The sequence below is a fragment of the Myripristis murdjan genome, chromosome 3 (assembly GCF_902150065.1).
Source record: "Myripristis murdjan chromosome 3, fMyrMur1.1, whole genome shotgun sequence".
NCBI classification, from domain to species: domain Eukaryota; kingdom Metazoa; phylum Chordata; class Actinopteri; order Holocentriformes; family Holocentridae; genus Myripristis; species Myripristis murdjan.
In genome coordinates this window covers 288,163-308,496 of record NC_043982.1, presented here as the reverse complement: position 1 = coordinate 308,496, position 20,334 = coordinate 288,163, and the positions used below count along the sequence as shown (strand labels likewise).

At 42.5% G+C, this 20,334-nt stretch overlaps 1 protein-coding gene across 1 annotated transcript in view; it reads left to right on the top strand.

Annotated features, from left to right (window-relative positions):
* The window catches only part of slc9a5 (solute carrier family 9 member A5), a 162,164-nt gene that overhangs the window by 87,342 nt on the left and 54,488 nt on the right, over window positions 1-20,334 (top strand).

Here is a 20,334-nt window from a genome sequence, read left to right as displayed (position 1 = left end):
ACAGTCACCGGACCTGAACCCAATGGAGATGGTTTGGGGTGAGCTGGACTGCAGAGTGAAGGCAAAGGGACCAACAAGTGCTAAACACTTCTGGGAACTCCTTCAAGACTGTTGGAAAACCATTTCAGGTGACTACCTCTTGAGCTCATCGAGAGAATGCCAAGAGTGTGCAAAGCAGTAATCAGAGCAAAGGGTGGCTGTTTTGAAGAAACTAGAATATATAACATGTTTTCAGTTATTTCACCTTTTTTTAAGTACACAACTCCACATGTGTTCATTCATAGTTTTGATTCCTTCAGTTAGAATCTACAATGTAAATAGTCATGAAAATAAAGAAAATGCATTGAATGAGAAGGTGTGTCCAAACTTTTGGCCTGTACTGTACATCTGTGCAAAAACGCACCTGTCACAAAACACACGCCACCATCCCTGCAAAGAGGACTCCATTCAAACATAATTGAATACTATTTTAACAATTGTACTATCAGTGGAAATATCCAATTCAACATTAACAAGTCCAAATAGCCTGATGTGACGTGATGATGGTGCTAGATGAAAAAGCCATCTTAGCATCTGTGTTGCTTGGCAGCCATTCTGTCCACTCTGTCTTGCTTGGTGGAAGAATGAATAATCTCAATTTTATTGTTGCATTATTACCAATAAATTCTTGATTTTTTTTCTTGTGTGTTTATTTTATGGGCTATATATAGGGTCACTGTTTTATTTTAACTTTTATTTTATTTATTTAACTTTTTATTTATTTAACTTTTTTAAAAATTGTAACTCCGCTGCGTGTTGTGCCTTAGAACGCCCCTCAGCCGTTGTAAAATCACTGTAACCCACTGCTTCTCGGGGCTTATTGCTTAAATCATTGCTGTGGTGTTTTTTTTGTTCGGTTTCCATCATTGGTACTAAGTGTGACCTGTGTGTTAAGCCCTCTGCATAAATGAAGCTCTCCAAGTACAGGTAACAGCAGATTTAATTGATCTGTGGTTTGACAGAAAGAAAGTATAAACAGGCAACGGGTCAGCTCAGGTAGACACCGGCTCATGCGCAGTCTCATATGAATCAGGCGCAGTGAAAATTTCACATAATCCTTCTGTGATCGTATAGTGTTTTTATATAAATACAATAATGATATAAAGATAGAAAAACCTCTTTCTCAGAAAAAAAAATACAATAAAATATATATATATATAAAAAAAATACAAATATAAAATTCTCAATTTCTGGACTGTTACCTATTTTTACATATTTTCATTTTCCAAAAAAAACATCTCTGTAATAACTTTTCCAGGTAATACAGAGTAAACAATAAACAATCCACCTGCACGGCTCAACACCCACATGCAACATACCTGTGGTTTGACAGAAAGAAAGAATAAACAGGCAACGGGTCAGCTCAGGTAGACACCGGCTCATGCGCAGTCTGAAAATGCGGCATAAGTAAAATGTTAGCTAGCATACATATGGCGACTATTTTTACTGGCAAGAAAGTGAAAGTGATTAACTCAAAAAAAACACGGCGACTTAAGCCTAAAACAACCAATGCACACCCCAACAAGCCAGTTCAACTTTCAAGCGCCCCCTAAGACGATTAACATATTTCTTTTTGTCCAGACATTAGCTGACACGTTACCTCATATGAATCCTCAGGCGCAGTGAGGATTTCCCACAATCCTTCGTCACACCCAAACCACAGATACACATTCACGACAACAGGTGGCGTAGTCCCCACATTTTTCGTAGCAGGATTTAACAACCTACATAACTATGTTACATAAGCACTAATTACTCCGGTGTTTCTGTATGCACCCTCAGCACCCTCAAAGGGCCCTCAGCAAAATGAGGAATAGTTAACCCTTTGAAATGCAGCAGCCAATGGGGGGCGTTAGTGCGCATGCGGAGGATGTAGACGCGTTTCACTTGTGCTCCTGTCTGCGACTTTGAAAAACTATTTAATACGCGTTCTCTCTGAATATATGTTTCCCTAAGAACTTTATTGAGTTGAAAATGCAACATGCCGAAAGCAAGCATTCCCAGCAGACCCAAAACCACGGATGGACAAACCACCGCAACGAGGACCTAGTGCTTAGTGCTAACATCGAGACGGACAATTGACTCCTCTATCCAGCCGGACGCACATCACACAAGACTTATATTACATGCAGGGCACTATATAAGGAGATGTCCGAATCAGTCCTGCGCTGCATTAACGAGCATTTCGATGCTTTGAGACCAAGTTCCATGCACTCGCAGCCTCACAGGCGGAGCTACAAGCTCGTGTGGCTAGTCAGGAGCAGGCTGCTACTGAACTTGACACATGCATGCTAACACTTGAGGCTAGATACTCCAAGCTGGCGAAGTGTAACACTCAGCTTCACGCCAAAGTGCAGGATCTGGAGGCCAGAGGTTCTGGGGTACAGAGTTACGAGTCTCTACACAGCAACTCAGCTGATCCCATAGGTTTTCTATGGGATTCAGGTCTGGAGAAAGTGCAGGCCACTCCATTTGAGGTACCCCAGTCTCCAGCAGCTGTTCCCTAATGATGCGACCTCGATGAGCTGGAGCATTGTCGTCCATGAAGATGAAATTAGGCCTGTGTTGTTCATGCAGGGGCACAATGACTGGATTAATGATGTTATTCAGGTAGTATGGGCTTGTCACTGTCCATTCACAAAGTGTAGGGCAGTTCTGTACTGACTAGACACAACTGCCCACACAGTAACACCACCACCACCAAAGGCTTATCTGGTGACAACAGTGGCTGATGCATAGTGCTCTCCTTGATGTCTCCAACATCGTTGGCGGCCATCATTTCTGCTCAACATGAATCGGCTTTCATCAGAGAACAGCACTGAGGCCCACTGGTCCCTCGTCCAGCGTAAATGCTCCCTGGCCCATGCAAGACGATGACACCTGTGCCTGGTGGTGTGGTCAGGTACCCTTGCAGGTCCTCTAGCACGCAGACCATGCTGATGTAAACAGTTTCGAATGGTCTGACATGACACTTGGGTGCCTCTCACCTCCCTTAAACGTGCCTGGAGTTGAGTGGCATTCATCATCCGGTTCCGCAGGGTACTGTTCACAATGAAGCAGTCATCAGTGTGGGATGTGGCCAAAGGACGTCCACTTCTATGCCTTTCGTGACTCTTCAGTCTCTCTGTATCTCTGTTGCAACCTACTGATGACACTCTGTGACACTCTAAGCTCAGTGGCCACTCCGTCTGAGAAATCCCTTTTGAAGCCTCGCAAGGGCGAGGTGCTGCTGATCAATCTGTTAGGTGTCGTCTTGGTCTCATGATGTCAAAATGTGAACAGCATGATGAGGAGGACTGTTTAAATACCAATTCTAATTGAACAGGGAAATTTATTGGTCGATTCATGGAATCAAACACCTGATGTCAATTTTGCGGTAAGCTCCTTGTTAGAGACAGGCAAACTCTGTGCAGAAAGTACTGAAACACCCTTGAACAGTTGGATATGTGCATTCAAAAGTTTACAGAAGGTCACATTAAGTTCACCTGTAAAGGTTATAATGCATTTTAGGTTCATCCTGAAATTTCACCCGAAAGCCGAATATCCCTAACTTTTTGTGAGTAGTGTATCTGCCATTACCAAGGTCCATTTAAACTGATGCCATGTCCTCTCACTCTGGGGTGCGGGCTTTGGTCATGTTCCTTGTTCTGCTAACTTTATTCTTGCGGTATTATACAGTTGTTGCTATTGTTTTTTTCTTTACATTATAATGTTGCAGGGAGGGGAGATAGCAGTAACATAGTTAGTAGTGACTAATGTATGCCCAGCAGCTCCCTTTAGGATGGATGTAGGATGCTATGTGCCAGTTTCAGGTAGGCACAAGGCGGGGGGGGGGTGGGGGGATATGTTTTTGTATATGGCTCAGACATGTCAGTGTTATTTGTTTTTCTGTGTGATGTTTCTCTAATCCTGCCAGTCACGTTACGATGGTAAATATGCTTTTACTCCATTATGTCATCTTTTTCATTACTCATGTATGCAGGGGGCCCAAGATAGAGTAACAGTAGGAGGCAAGGATGTCACAGTAGTTTCGTGGAATGTTAAGGGGCTAGGTCATAGGTTCTCCAACATCTTAAAGAGGACATGAAACACTAAGCAATATACCATAATTTAAAGAAGGATCCACCCTAATAAGATTATATGAGTTTTAACACTGATGGCAAAAGAAATATCAACATATTGCCATTTAAGTTTAACTGTCAAACAATGGGGCGCACCATCTGTCGACAGGCATGATGTCACGGGATTGGTTGGCACTACTTGTCAAACTAGCACTCATTCATTCATTCATTCATTCATTCATTCATCCTCCTTCATCATTCATTCATCCATTCATTCATTCGCTCGTTCATTCAAAATGACAGGGAAAGCGGAGACTCGGAAAAAGGGAGGCATGTTTTGCATTGTCCCTGGACGCTCTGAATTTTACTGAGTTCAAGGCCGGGAAACCAGTACATTTCCACCAGTTACCAGTAATAGACCATCTATTCTCTGAAGTTGGCTAGCTGCTCTCAAGAGGAAGAATCACCAACTAGAGGCAGGGTTTGTAGTGATCATTTTGCAGCTGATGAACTACATGGAGGAAACCGTTTTTGATGAGGCAGGAGTACTAATAACTCGTAGAAGCAACAAGCTGAAACCAGATGCTACTCCCTCCCAGTTTGATTTTTCCTCCTATAGTGCACGGATGACAGACCGTCTACTCAGTCTACTAGCACAGAGGTGGCTCTGCGCCGTAAGGAAAGAGCCCAATGGCGTACCATTTTAACAGAACAGAGAGAGGTAAATACGACCAGTTAAAAGTTTAACAATCCAGTAAAAATGTTCCATAATCCAGTTCAATCTCAATCACTATCATACCTTCAATTTATATTAACACAATAATTTCAGGGATTAGACCCCCCCTCCAAAAAAAAAAAAAAAAAAAAAAAACTCACCATAACGCTGAATCAGTGGGAGCCCTGAACTTGTTTCTCTGCAAAAAGACGATCCCACCAGGGAGTACTGAGGGACAACCTGTGACTCTCTTAATTTACACTAGCTCGTTGGCTTACATTTTGGGGTAACGATCATGTCTTGACGTGTCAAACTGGTGTAAAGAGAGGTACAGACGGATGTGAAGTCGGACGGTTTTCAGCCGCTTTCAAAGTAAAACGATAATAATAATAATACTTTATTTGTATGGCATCTTTCAAAACACAGTTACAAAGTGCTTTACAGAGCAAACAAACAATACAGTCATCGCAACAACATAAAAACCTTCCAACATAAAACCATGAACCTGATCTGCTTTACGGAGCAAGATAAACAGTCAGGATAAAAACCATAGTCAGGAGTATTGATATAAAATAAATAAAATAGAACAAAATAAAATAAAGCAATAAAAGTGGCAGGCAAAAGAGAGCTACTCTAAAAAAGCCTTCCTGTAAAAATAGGTTTTGAGATGTGACTTAAGAGGGCAGTGAGTTATCTTAAAATAAACCCTAAGTCACAGTGTACGATCCTGTTAGATCTGCTCCCGATGAAATAAAATGTTATCACATCAGTCTCTTAAAGCTTATGGCTGTGAATGACTGTATATAAGAAATCTTTTAAATATTCACATGAACTACTAATACAAGAACTTAATTAAAACTGATAAGTGAGTCCAAGTTCATGTTCTGTCAGTGATTTCAAGCCAATTAAAGTTCAGGCAGTACCCATCAGTTCTTATTTCACCACTGTAACATTCTAACATCAGCAAAGAAACTTAATCAACTTGAAGATATTTCTCTTTTATTGTCACAGGTCAGACAAAAAGTCACTCTCCTAGCTAACAGCGACAACATGACAGACAGGGAGAGACAGATGATCGGTGCTGAGGTGGAGGATGAGCAGCAGCAGGAAGGTCAGAATAGGACAGTCAGCGTGAGCACCCAGACAGATTAAATGCAGTAAAGCAATACAGGCACAGTGACAGATGACATCCTATTCAGCCAGCTTGTTACACATGATCATGTTTACGGCAAATCATTTAACTGCAGACCACTACCATCAACCACCAGAGTTAGAGGGATGAAGAAAATGTCTTTTGTGTTGAAATGGAGGGATCTGAGGGGTGCAGCATTGAAGAGGAACTGAATGAATCTGATGAGGTTGATGAGATCAGATTAAGTGACGTCAACAGCATGACTGATGAGAGCGTGAGTGATGAGAGTATGAGTGAGGTGGAGGATGGTGTGTCAGAGGTGGAAATGAGCATCATGTCACACAAAGAACTGTTAAAACTTTACAATGTGTGCCACTGGGAGGGTTGTGGCAAGTGTGCTGTCAGATCACCAACCTTAAAAAAGTGTGGATTTGGAATATTGATCAAAACTGAATGTATTGATGGTCATGACTACATCTTCCACTCTCAACCTCTGGTAAGAGGAATGATGGAGTGTAACCTCCGCATCCCGGCTGCTACTTTTGCCACTGGTAATGAGAGCTCTCCATTTCTGGAGATCTGTGAAGCCATTGGTCTGCAAACCATGTCACACAGAGAGTGGTTTAACCTTCAGAAGGCCTACGTTATCCCCAAGATAAATGAACTGTGGACAAAACACAATGAAGCTGTGCTGGCTGCAGTACAAGATCAGCCACTACTTGTCTATGGGGATTGTCGATATGACAGCCCTGGCCACAATGCAACATTTGGCACTTATTCACTTCTGGATATCAAATCAAATTTGGTGGTGGGACAGGAGACTGTCAAGGTCACAGAAGTGAAGAGCAGCTACTGGCTGGAGGTTGAGGGTCTGGAAAGGTGTCTCTCCAAGCTTGCAGAGTATGGTGTGCAGGTCTCTGTTATTGCTATGGACTGCCACCCGTCTGTGCAGAAGGTCCTGAAAGAGAGACATCAAGAAATGCAGCATGAATATGACCTGTGGCATATTGTGAACAATGTGCGCAAAAAAATACTCGCAGCTCATAATGAGGAGCTGTACGAGTGGACCAAAATGATTAGCCAACCAGGCTCAAGGAGCCACGTCCACAATTGGACATGATGAAATGATGTCCCGATGCGAGCATTGTCCTTACACTCCAGAGGACGTGTAACGACAGTGAGGACAATGAGGAAGAGGAGTCTAAGGCCCTGGCTTCAACAAAACTCTGCAGCTTTTGAACACCTGCAGAAGATTGTCCTTGACAAAGGTCTTCTGCAAAAGCTCGAGAAGACAACAAAGGGCATTCACACAGGTTAGGATGAAACAATTATCAGTTTAAATGTTCTTTTCCTTGTGATCAGACAAAAGGGACAAAGAGGTGTAGCGATGTTACCTGCTTGGACGTTTTAACTGTGACTCCAGTCTTCCTCAAAACATCTGACATGCTGCTGATGTGTCTTATCAGCCGGCCGGCTCATAGGGTTTGTAGTGATTATTTTTACAGCTGATGACTTACATGGAGGAAACATTTGTGATGAGGCAGGAGTACTGGTGACAGGAACTGGTGACTGTCGAGTGGCCGCGCCTCCCCCGCCTGGAGAGTCTCTGGACAAGGGAGGTCCCAGGTGATTTTGTCCCTTCATGTCTGATCACAAGAAAAAAGACCATTTATCTTAACAGAAAACAAAATGAACATAATCAGTGTAATAATCAGTTTAATGATTACCTTGTTAACATTTCTAATGTCATAAGCACAGTAAAAACTCACCATACTTCACCATAATCAGTGGGAGCCTGAAACTTGTTTCTCTGCAACAAGACACTCCCACCAGGAAGCAGTGAGGGACAACGTGTGGCTCTTTTAATTCATTTACACTAGCCTCGTTGGCCAGTGTAATGAACATATCCTCTAGCCCAGCACAAAAGGGTGTGAAAGCTCAGCTGCTTTGCACCACCGCTGCCCCAGGAGCTCCCTGAAAAGACTAGACAGTTACAGGTTATTTTCAGAGTTGGTTTAAGTTATAATTGTGAAGAATGTGTGTAAAAAATATTCGGCGCCCATAATGAGGAGCTGTACGAGTGGACCAAAATGATCACAAATCACCTGTGGTATTGTTCAAGCACCTGTGGAGAAAGCGCAGCAGGCTCAAGGAGAAGTTGGACATCCATCCTTCACCACATCACCAATGTCCACAACTGGACATGTGTTGAAATGATGTCCGATGTGAGCATCGTCCTTACACTCAAGAGAGTCTGAGGCCCAAAGGCAAAGCTAGAGATGACAACAAGTGCATGTAGTAGTAGCTTATCCATTTCTCATATAAATGTCACTTTCTTTATGGTGCTGTAAGGCACTTTACAGAGCACGAAATTATAACAAATTCTCAATTAATATTAATGATTTTAAAAAATATGAGTACTGACTCTTCTGTTAATAAGAATTATTTGCCCGTGTGACAAAATAATAAAAAGTATCACTTTAATACTAACCATCATTAAAAATGATCATTGTCGTAATATTCAAAACCGTGGTATTCTGGGGACGGGGAAAACATCATGATGGAGGTCACCACACAGGCAGGGATAGCACTCTGTACCTCCTCCCTTGGTGTCCTCTTGCCCAAAGGGTGAACTGTCTATATGCAGTTAACCTGAACAGTCTAACAAAAAAAGTTGTCTATCAATTGCTGAATTAAACAAGTAATAATACATAACATATGAAAAACACGTGCCTTGTCTATTATATATAGCTTCTATCTCAGCCCATTCAACCTATTAAATTACAATGACACGTTTGTACTAACTGCAATAATACACATATCTACATCGCATATAAGAAATAATTTAAGTTAAGCTGTATTTCAAGACTTATGCAATTATCTTTGGAATGACCGTGATGTATGAAAATGTGGTTCAGTCCACGTGTTGTATCTGCTAATAAGCATGCTAAAGCTGAACCAAGCTAACGGCATGCATTAGCTTGGTTCAGTCCACGTTCGTAATGTTTGCAAGCTAACGCATGCAGTTAACTTGGTTCAAACCACGTGTTGTATCTGCTGATAAGCATGCTAACGGCATGCTAATGAAATGAGATTTTGCAAAATAATATTAGTAACGACGGAAATATATATTAGAAATATTCGATTAACTGCTTTTAGCAGACAGACAGTGGTTGTTGATACTGACATTGCAACAAATAGCATCAACTTTTAGGTTTGCGTGAACCTACCTGCTGCTTACAGGTCGCTCCAATGTCTCAGCACGGACTTCACGCAGGGAGAGCATGGCCACTTGCAACACATCCCTCTCACGATATAGCATGTGGAAGGTATGGGACAGGGTAATACAGGATAGCTCCCCTAGCACACTATCCAAATCCGCCTCACGGCAGCACACAGACTCCACCGTTGTCGGCACTGCGGACCAGTGACCGCAGGTACAGCATTATCTATCAGGTCCAGCCTGGATGTAAACTCTGTCAAGATGTTGTTGACTTGCTCCTTCCACTCTCCTGCGATGTTAAACTGATGTCCAAGATAAGTGTATGTTTCATGTAGAGAATATACACGGATAGGCTGTGTTGCTATGGAAAACACAGGAGGTGTGTCTGTTTTTGAGTGATACCACCTGTTCCCCCCACTCCGCCTTTCATACATGACTGCACATTTGCTGTTTTTGACCTCCAGGCCTGACCATTTCAGAAAACTATCTGTCCTGGTGAGCATGTTCTTAATTATGCTCTCTTCCCTGGAGGCCAAGACAACATCATCTGCGTAGCCCTGCACTGGGTTGGGGGAGATGACACCCTGGGGGGCACACTGGCATAGCCACTTAATCCACTGGTTGATGGCAATTATGAAATTGACCGCGCTCCATGGACAGCCAGTTTTAATGCCTGTCTGGAGTGGTGTTGGGAGAGTGAGCTGTTTGCCACAGATTACTTGGATAAAGGAATTTCTTCTCTAATGTCCACATCCCCCGGAATGTACTGTGTGAAATGAATAACAAGACAGTGAGCCTGGTGCGCAGCTGGCTTGGACTCAATTCACACAGCACCCGCGACATCATCTTTCACCCTCAGTGGGAAGGAGGGCTCGGGGCCCCCAATGTAGAGTGGATCTATAACAGCATGAGAATTTCCCATCTTCTCAGGATGCTCAATAATGATGACGAGGATGTCAGGAGGCTGGCCCGGTCCTCCCTGTTCCTGGACATGAGGAGAAGGAAGGTTCCAGTGGCCAAGGGGACGGAGCCACACTTCCTCGGGTTCAAGAGGAAAGCCAGCGGCAAACTGGACACCCATTCTGCTGGCTTCGGAGTCTGGTCAGACTGGCCGGATTTGAACGACCTCTGTGTTCGAACCGGGGTGTCCATGGAGTGGGTGCGGTCTGACTCTGGGACTGTCCAGGTCTCAGAGGACTGTATATCTGACCCTCTCACCCAGGTCAGGGCAACAGCCCCTTTTGCTGGACAGAGCCACCTGCTAACATCTAGGGGGGCTAGGCGCACTCTTATGGACTTTCATCAACATCATCAGCAACAACACTGGACTGGATTGAAACTTCAGGGGAAGCTGGCATGCCTTCCCGCAGCTGACCACTCTGTTTCCCACTCCTTTCTCAAGAACACCGCACTCAATGAGGATATAGTCATATTCACAATTAAAAGCAGATTACAGGTTCTTCCGACAAGACTCAACCTCTCTATCTGGTTTCCCTCCACTCAGGCTCCTCATTGCTTGCACCACACCACAGAGCAGGTCACTGAAACCCTGTCACATATCTTGAATGGCTGCCATGCTTACAGAGGAATGTACATAGCACGTCATGATAGAATAGTGAATCTTATCGTAAAGGACATATCACAATACTTCACAGTTTCAGTGAAAATGTACACACATACACGTGTCAATGCATCCATGTTCCATCTCTGTAATGACCAACACAGCTTTTCACAACTGTCTGCTAATACTCCAGATGTTGTTATTGTTGATGAGGAGTCCAGAAAAGTGTTTCTGTTAGAGATAGCAATCACCTTTGATTCAAGCCTAGAGGAGGCCTTTATGACGAAGGTCATAAAATACCAACCACTGATAAATACCATCTCAGAGCTCGGCTTCAGGTGTAGGCTACTCGTTTTTATTTTTGGCAGCCTGGGACATGTTCACAGATTGGTTGTCAGAGGTCTGTGTCTACTTGGGATGCCCAAGAAGAAAGCTAAAAGGCTCTCCAAGTACTGTTCTGTGTCTGCGATTATTGGCAGCCGTCATATATGGCAGAGACGCTGTTACCTGTACCCGTGACTGATCTGCTCTGTAGGCAAAAGACACTGTCCATCTTGTGCCTGTGTATCTTAAGTCTGTGCCCTCAGTATTTATGTCCCTGTATATATTGTTACTAATGTGGGCGTAAATAAATGGTTAAAATGTAAGTGTGAGTGTCTGTATGTGTGCGTGTGTGTTTGTGTGTGTGTGTGTGTGTATGGTTGTGTGCATGTGAGAAAAAAAGGAGGAAAGAGAAAAAGAAAAAAAGGGGAAGAAAGACATGAAAAAGATAAACGTTTAAAATTAGATTGTGACAATACAAAAAACAAGCAAGAAAAAGGACACACATGAGAGAAAAAAAGTGTCTATGCCATTCCCATCTATTCACATCTATTTGAAAAATAATAATTAAAAAAAAAGACGGAAATTAAATGGAGGAAGAACAAGAAGAGAAGTGAAGTGACAAGTCAACCAACATAAGTAAATAAATAAATAATAATAATAGTAATAATAGTAATAGTAATTATAATAGAATAAAATTTTAAAAAAGCACACTGCGTCAGCAAGTAGAATGTGATCTTCGAGAGAGCACACTTCAATCGCCGGAGTCAAGAGCCGGGTGAGAGTGTTGAATCCTTTATAACTGCTAAAACACACTCGCAGAACACTGCCAATTCGGAGGCCTGAGAGAAGAGTTAACAAGGGACCGAATAGTGGTTGGCATACAGAATGCTAAGCTGTCAGAAAGTTTACAGCTGGACCCAGAGTTAACATTGGAAAAAGCAGTGAAGAGAGTGAAACAATGTGCAGCAGTGAAAAAACAATTCGGAGCCCTGAGAGAAGAGTTAATAAGGGACCGAATAGTGGTTGGCATACATGATGCTAAGCTGTCAGAAAGTTTGCAGCTGGACCCAGAGTTAACATTGGAAGAAGCAATGAAGAGAGTGAAACAATGTATAGCAGTGAAAAAACAACAACCCGTGCTGAGAGGGACAGAGCCAGCAACTGGACATGTTGAAGCAATATACAAAAAGAACAGCAAAGGACAGAAGGTCAGAAAAGACAAAGCCGACAGTCAGTTAATAGGATGTGGCAGATGTGGAAACACAAAAAAGCATCTCTGGAAAGACTGCCCTGCCAAAGAGGCTGAGTGTAGAAAATGTCATAAAAAGGGACATTTTGCAAAGAAATGCAGGTCAGCCAAGGATGTACATGACATCTCACAGGAATACATGGGGAGTCAAGGAGGTGAGGAGTTTGCTTTCCTAGGAGAAATGACTTCAGATGAGGAATGGATTGAAGTGGTACAGCTGAATGATGAAGAGACAGTGTTTAAATTTGATATGGGAGCAGCAATCACAGCAATCCCAAGCAACACTTACTCCAGTGAAAAACATGGGACGTTGAGACGGCCCTGTAAGGTGTTGTATGAACCAGGACGACACAAACTGTATGTAAAAGGATGTTTTGAAGGGAGACTGACTATCAAAGAGAGTGCAACCAAACAACTCATTTATGTTGTTAAAGAACTGTCCCTTTCTAGGTCTTCCTGCAATAATGTCTCTCAAACTAGTGAAACGGATTCTCACAGTTGAAGCCCGACAGGAGGATTTCAATGCCCAGTTCCCCACTGTGTTTTCAGGCTTAGGGAAATTAAAGGAGCCCTACACAGTCGTGTTGGAGTCAAACACTGTCCCATATGCCCTGTCATCTCCACGCTGCGTGCCACTCCCTTTGCGAGACAAGGTGAGGGCAGAGCTGAACCGCATGGAGGGTATGGGAGTGATCTCCAAAGTGATGCAACCTACACCATAGTGTGCCAGCATGGTTTTAGTGCCCAAGCCTTGGGGAAAAATACCAATCCAGCTGTGTGTGGACCTGACACACTTAAACAAGTGGATTCGGAGAGAGAGAGAGAGACATCCTCCCAGCAGTCGACCACACACTTGGCTTGCAAGGGCAAAAGGCTTCACAAAGCTGGATGCAACTTCTGGCTTCTGGCAGATCCCGTTGTCAGAAGAAAGCTCACTTCTGACAACCTTCATCACCCCATTCGGGCGATATGCATTCAATCGCCTGCCGTTCGGGATCTCATCTGCCCCAGAGCACTTCCAACGCCACATGTCCTCAGATTGTTGAAAGGATGTGCAGGCGTTGTGTGTCATGCTGATGACATACTGGTGTACAGCGAGAACATGGCCCAACACAATGAGAGACTGCATCAGCTACTAAAGAGACTTCAGGAAGAGGGTCTGACATTAAATGGAGAAAAATGTGAGTTTGCCAAAGACAGCATGATGTTCCTGGGTCACCACATCACAGCTGATGGTGTGACACCTGACCCAGGAAAAACCAGAGCAATCCAGGAGATGCCCGAACCAAGGGATGTGGATGGCATGAAGAGAGTGATGGGAATGGTCAATTATCTCAGTAAGTTTTTGCCCCACCTCGCATCATACACGTGTCCAATTAAAGATCTGCTCTGTGGGAAGAATGGTGCTGGGAAGCGCCACAGAAGTAGGGATTTCAAAGACTGAAAGCAGAATTGAGTTCCCCACAAGTGCTGGCTACTGCTGAGCACCAAGGCTCTGGATGAGCTTCCCCCCAGAGTGCTGAGATTCAGGCTGAGGCTGCTGAGGTTCTCATTTGACATCGTTCATATGCCCAGTAAGTGCTTGATAACAGCAGACATATTATCAAGGGCCCCTGTGGAGCAGACATTCACACAGAAAGAAAAAGAGAATGAGGAAGATGTCAAAGTGTGGATGCAGTCACTCAAAGCCTTCCTGACACAGAAGCTAGATTAAAGGCAAAGAGAAACAGAAAGCTGATCCTGTCTGTGCAAAGCTCATCAAATACTGTGAGACTGAGTGGCCTGAAAAGCATGCTTTTCCACCGGAGCTGGGCCCGTACTGGCCTGAAAGAGAAAACCTCACTTTGGCTAGAGAGCTGCTTCTCAGAGGTCAACGGATCGTGATTCCATGCTGCATGAGACAAGAAATCCTTCATAATCTTCACAGTGGACACCAAGGTACACTCCTGATCAAAATTTTCAGACCAGTTGAGAAATTGCAAGAATTTACAAACAACCATTAAACTGAAATAGGCTGTACATCAGCTGATCAAAAGTTTAAGACCACAGCCTTTAAAAGCCTAAATCTTCGCAAAAAAAATGGCAAAGGCAAAAAAGCTTTCTCTCCTTGAACGCGGTCGGATTGTTGAGCTGCATAAGCAAGGCCTGGATGCAATAAGACAGTTATTTTAAACTTCTTAAAAGATCCTGAGGGTTATGGAACAAAAAAGTCAAGTGGTAGACCCAAACAAGTTTCACCGGCCCTGAGCTGGAGGATCCAATTGGCTGTCCGTCAAAACACGGGACGATCCTCGGCCCAAATTAAGCTTGTCACTGGTGCCAACTCTAGTCCCATAACCATCAGACGGCATCTTGCGAGAGAAGGGCGCGTATGAACAAAAAACGTCTTCAAAGGCTTCGTCTCCTTCAACGCCACAAAATTGCCCGTTTGGAGTTTGCACGAGAGCACCAAACATGGGACATTGAAAGGTGGAAGAAAGTTTTATTCTCTGAGAAAAAATTTAACCTTGATGGTCCTGATGGTCTTGATGGCTTCCAACGTTACTGGCATGACAAGGAGATCCCACCTGAGATGTTTTCTACACGGCACAGTGGAGGGGGCGCCATCATGATCTGGGGGGCTTTTTCCTTCAATGGAACAATGGAGCTTCAGGTTGTGAGAGGCATCAAACAGCAGCTGGCTTTGTGGAGATGTTGCAGGGGCATCCCTCATGACTGAAGGCCATTGTCTGTGTGGTAATGACTGGGTTTTTCAGCAGGACAACGCTGCAGTTCACAATGCCCGCCTGACAAAGGACTTCTTCCAGAGAAATAACATCACTCTTTTGAACCATCCTGCGTGTTCCCCTGATCTAAATCCAATTGAGAACATTTGGGGTTGGATGGCAAGGGAAGTTTACAAAAATGGACACCAGTTTCAGACAGTGGATGCCCTCCGTGAAGCCATCTTCACCACTTGGAGCAACATTCCCACTAGCCTCCTGGAAACACTCGCATCAAGCATGCCGAAACGAATTTTTGAGGTGATTAACAAGAAAGCTTTTTGCCTTTGCCATCCGGAGGTCATGACAGTGTGGATACCTGACAGAAAATAACACTGAATCCACATTTTTTCGAAGATTTGGGCTTTTAAAGGCTGTGGTCTTAAACTTTTGATCAGCTGATGAACAGCCTATTTCAGTTTAATGGTTGCTTGCAATAAATTGCTTACTCAGTTTTTTTTTTTGTTTTTTTTTTTTGTCTCACTCCAATTTCTTCTTTTTGCATTTTTAAGCTCTACTTAGAACCTTCTTAAGATCCAACAGTGCAAAATGTAAATTCTTGCAATTTCTCAACTGGTCTTAAAATTTTGATCAGGAATGTATATGCACTAATTATAATATAGCGTGCCTGCATAGTAAGCAGGCTATATTAATTTCTCAGAATTTTGCTCCCTAATGATTATTATTATCATTATTATTATTATTATTATTATTAATAGTAGTAGTAGTACAATAATTAATCATCAGTATCTCGGCTATATATTATTATCATATCTATATTATTCTTATAATATAGTATAAATATAATATATTATGTGCTGGGGTCCATTTCACAAAGCAGGTTTAGTGAAAACTCTGAGTCTGTTAACCCTGAAATGAGGGAAAGTTTTCCATTTCACAGAGGGAGGTAACTTATGCTCTCGGTCAGTTACCGCAGTAACAGACTCCATGAAACTAACCTCGTCGGGACCAGGTTTTTCTCATGAAACCTCGAGTTTCTCTCTGTGTCCGCCCTCTTTCAGCCACACACGGTATTTAACTTCCTCATTCACTCAGTCAGCAGGCGAGTTTTGGCGTGGCGTATTAGTTCTGCCGTCTGTTATTAAAAAAAAAAAAAAACAGTCAGTAGGCCTTTATTAGAAGTCCATTAATAGTTGAATTAAATATTAGGGAGATGGTTATAAAACCGCGCACAGATGTTTGAACAATGTTTTTATATTTCATCTTAAGTTGCTGCCTCCCCCGCAAAATTGCACCTAAATGAAATAAATTAAAAGGCTACCATTCAAGCAGTTCTCCCCTGTAATATTATTGTGATTGCAACGGACCACATTTAAACCTACGCACTGACCCGAGTAGCAATGTTCTCCCATGCTGTCTCCCTCTCCTTTGCTGCTACAGCGGTGTTGCAAAAAAAAAAAAAACATGTTCAAACTCGCTGTACGAATGCGTTAAGATTTCCAATTAAACTGGGGTCAAAAACGCAGCCCGACGCTTCCCCATTGCCATGGTGAATCGTCAAATCAGGGCTCCATTGACACTGTCTTTTTATAGTTGTGGTGCACGCGCTTAACTCCAGGTGAAACTACTCCGAGTTGATCAAACTAACTCAAATCAGCTGTTCTGGAACCAAAAACTCAGAGTTTCCTATCTCAGAGTAGATCAACTCAGAGTTCGAGGTAAGACTCAGAGTTTGTTGAACCTGCTTCGTGAAATGGACCCCTGGTTGTGGGCTAAACGATGCAGTGAGGCTTTTTTGGCGTCTCTCTTTTTAATCCGTGCTGCTTAAACTGCTGGAAGTTTGCATTGTACAGCCTGAGTGAGGAGGAACGGACCGTGTTTACGATGACAACAGGAGCATTTTGTGATGTGATGTGACGTGTTGTGGTGTGGTAACCAGAATAACCGACGTGGGCAGGATTATGTCAGTTAAGGGCCCTAAATGTCGGTTTCGATTATTTTTCGATTAATTGCCCAGCCCTAATACAATTATAAACAAACATATGAAAATGTGCTATATTTGTGCAGAACATCTTCAGATGATAAACCCTGATTATTTAAAATAACAAAATGTGATTCATTTTCAAAGGAATTGGCACTATTCTTAGTTGGACATGTTTTTGCCAAAGTCTCAAGAATCAGTGAAATGCAAATGCAAAAACTTGTAATGAACTTCAGGCCTTTTATTTTTTTTAATTTGTCATGGAATAACAAGTTTGTACATATATACGCACATCACATACTTAAGGTGCTGGGCTCAGTGGAACATATCAAAAAAGATGAAAAAAGCCCGCACACTCACATTTTGCTCCAAAAAATGTTTTACTTAAACAATGTTTCGAGCGTGTCCGCTCTTCATCAGGTCATTTTTTTACTAATGTGTTTCACCCGTGTATATATAAACGCCCCCTGGTGACATCATCAAACTTGGGATCATTCACAAAAAGAGTTTTGCAATAGTATACATCAATATATAACATCAAAAAGACATGAACAATAAACAGTAGATTACAAAACAATCTGTCAATTCAGGTAAGTGACTAATCCAGGCTAGAGAAAATGATTAATGGGAAAGTCCTCATTCATGCCTTTGGGAAACATTGTGCCCAAAGTAAATATCCAAAAGGATTCTCGTTGTAACAACAGTCTATTTATGTCCCCTCCTCGTCTCGGACATTTAACATGTTCAGTTCCTTCGTATGTGAGGGATGCCACGCTATGATGAAATTCACCTAGGGTAGGTAAAGAAGTGGCACTCCAAACTTAAGGGCAAGACCAGCCTCAAAATTCAATTTCAAAAGGTTTTAATGCTGACGTGTTTCGGCCGAAGCCTTCATCAGAGCGTAATGTCATCATCGCAAACATGTATATAAAGCCATAGTAATTGTTTGGCCACACCCAACTGTTCAATCCAGATCATCCCCACCTGGGAGGGTGGGGAGGCACTCACTTAATTGTCAGCAATCTGTCAGTCCAAAAAATCACATACAATCAAGAACACATAGAGTCAAAGATACAGATAACTTTAATTAGTTATCTCCACTCTCATCGGATGCCACACTATGTTTCGCCTGCAGAAAATGCATAGTTACTGGACTCTTAGGGTCCTGATTTTGTATGCTGCATCTATGCTCGGCAATGCGTGTTTTTAATGCTTGATTTGTTTTACCCACATATCCTAAACCTCATGGACATTTAAGTAAATATATTACGTTAGTGGTAGTGCACGTAATAATGCTTTTAATGTCAAACCGTTTCCCCGTGAGGGGATGCGTAAAAGTGTGGCTCTTGGTGGTGAAATTACATTGTGCACAGCTAGCGCATCTGTAATTCCCACCTGGAACATGTGTGAAAACAGTGCCCTGTCTTTAAGGGACAAGATCTGATTTCACTACAATTTGTCTCATACTCGGGGGACATTTGTATACAACTCTGGGTGTGTCTTTGAATGTTGTAGAAAGTTTTGGATCACTGCTCAAGAAGTACCAATGTTTTTTTTTATAACTTGTTCAAACTCCCTTCCCAAATTAGAGTATTGTAGAATACATAAGGCCTGTTGTTCGAAGAGTTACTCCTTGTGGACTTAAGGCACTGGTCCTGTGTTACATCTTTGAATTTTTCCCGTGCTTGTCTCAGCCAATCTTGTGGATAGCGTCTTTCTTTGAAGTGCATATCCAAGAGGTGCGCTTGATGTTCATAGTCCGCGTCTTCACTACACAGTCTACGGATGCGGTTATATTGGCTGATGGGGAGGCTCCGTTTTAAAGAAGATGGATGAAAGCTATCGGCTCTTAATAGAGCATTTCTGTCTGTTGGTTTTTTTTTTATATACAGATGTTTTGAACCTTTTTTCCTCTCTAGTAATCATAATGTCGAGATAATTAATTTCTTTCATGTTGAACGACAGTGAATTTTAATGAACGATTACAAGTGTTGATCCATTGAAAGAATTCATTCAGATCCTGTTCACTTCCAGTCCACAACAAAAAAATATCATCAACATACCGTCACCATAATCTAATGTGGGACAAGAAAGGATTAGTGGGGGCAAAAACCACATCTTGTTCAAATAAGCCCATAAATAAACCAGCGTAGTTAGGAGCCATCCGGCTTCCCACAGCCATGCCACGCACTTGGAGATCATGGAATAACAAGGGAATAGGCCACACCTGGTCAAGAAACTGCTTTTTAGTCAAGTGTCCAATTACTTTTGAGCCTCTGAAAATGGGGTGACAATGTATAAAACTGGTTGTAATTCTTAAACGGTTAATGCCATATTTTTATTCAGCCCCTTAAAGCTGAAAGTCTGCCATTAAGTCACGTCTTGATTACTCCATTTCAAATCCAATGTGGTGGTGAAAAACACATTGAGGATTGGGAAAAGTTTGTGTTTGACTATGTTTTACTGAAAGGTGATAATTGTAATGTAAATATTGTAATGATATGTAATATGTAATTTGGAACTGAACTTCATGAGACACCCAGTTGCAAGTTTTTATCTGAATATAGTCTTACTTCCATTTAAGTCATCCTCCAGATATCATGACAAAGCATGTAAAAGACCCACTGGTTCACCAGAGGAAGCTGTGTTAGAGTCATATTTTGCCTCACCAAGGAGTTACTAACCATACACAGGAGCCCAAGTTGCTAATTATCTGGTACAGTGTAACTTTCGTTACTAACCATACACAGGAGCCTAAGCTGCTAATTATTAGGTACAGGGTAACGTTCGTTACTAACCATACACAGGAGCCTAAGCTGCTAATTATCAGATACAGGGTAACGTTTGTGCATGCGCAAATGTTAGCTTGTTACTTAATTGTTTGTTTGTTAGCTAATTGTTTGTTCATTAGCTAAGTGAATGTTAGCTTCTTAACTTGTTTGCTAACGCTAGATAAAATTAGGATGAAGGATAGGAAACGTTAGCTAGCAATACTAGCTAGCCAGCTAACATTAGCAAACATGTTAAAAACAATCTCTGGTTTTGCTTGGACTCGGATTTGAACTCAAGCAGCTCATGGGAAAGTCCATGTGTTGACTCATCCACCACCCCACCTGCTTATGCAGACTTTGATGCTCCCTTCATAACCTACTACGCCACATTACTGCTCTTTCATAAAACTATTCATTTTTCACACCTAGGTGTACTAAACGTGACACTGACATGGACCAGTGGGTCTATTACACGCTTTGCCGTGATACTGGACTGTAACCAGAGCTCTGTTCAGAGGACACCGTAGTCCCGTCCCATGACAGTCCTGAAAATTG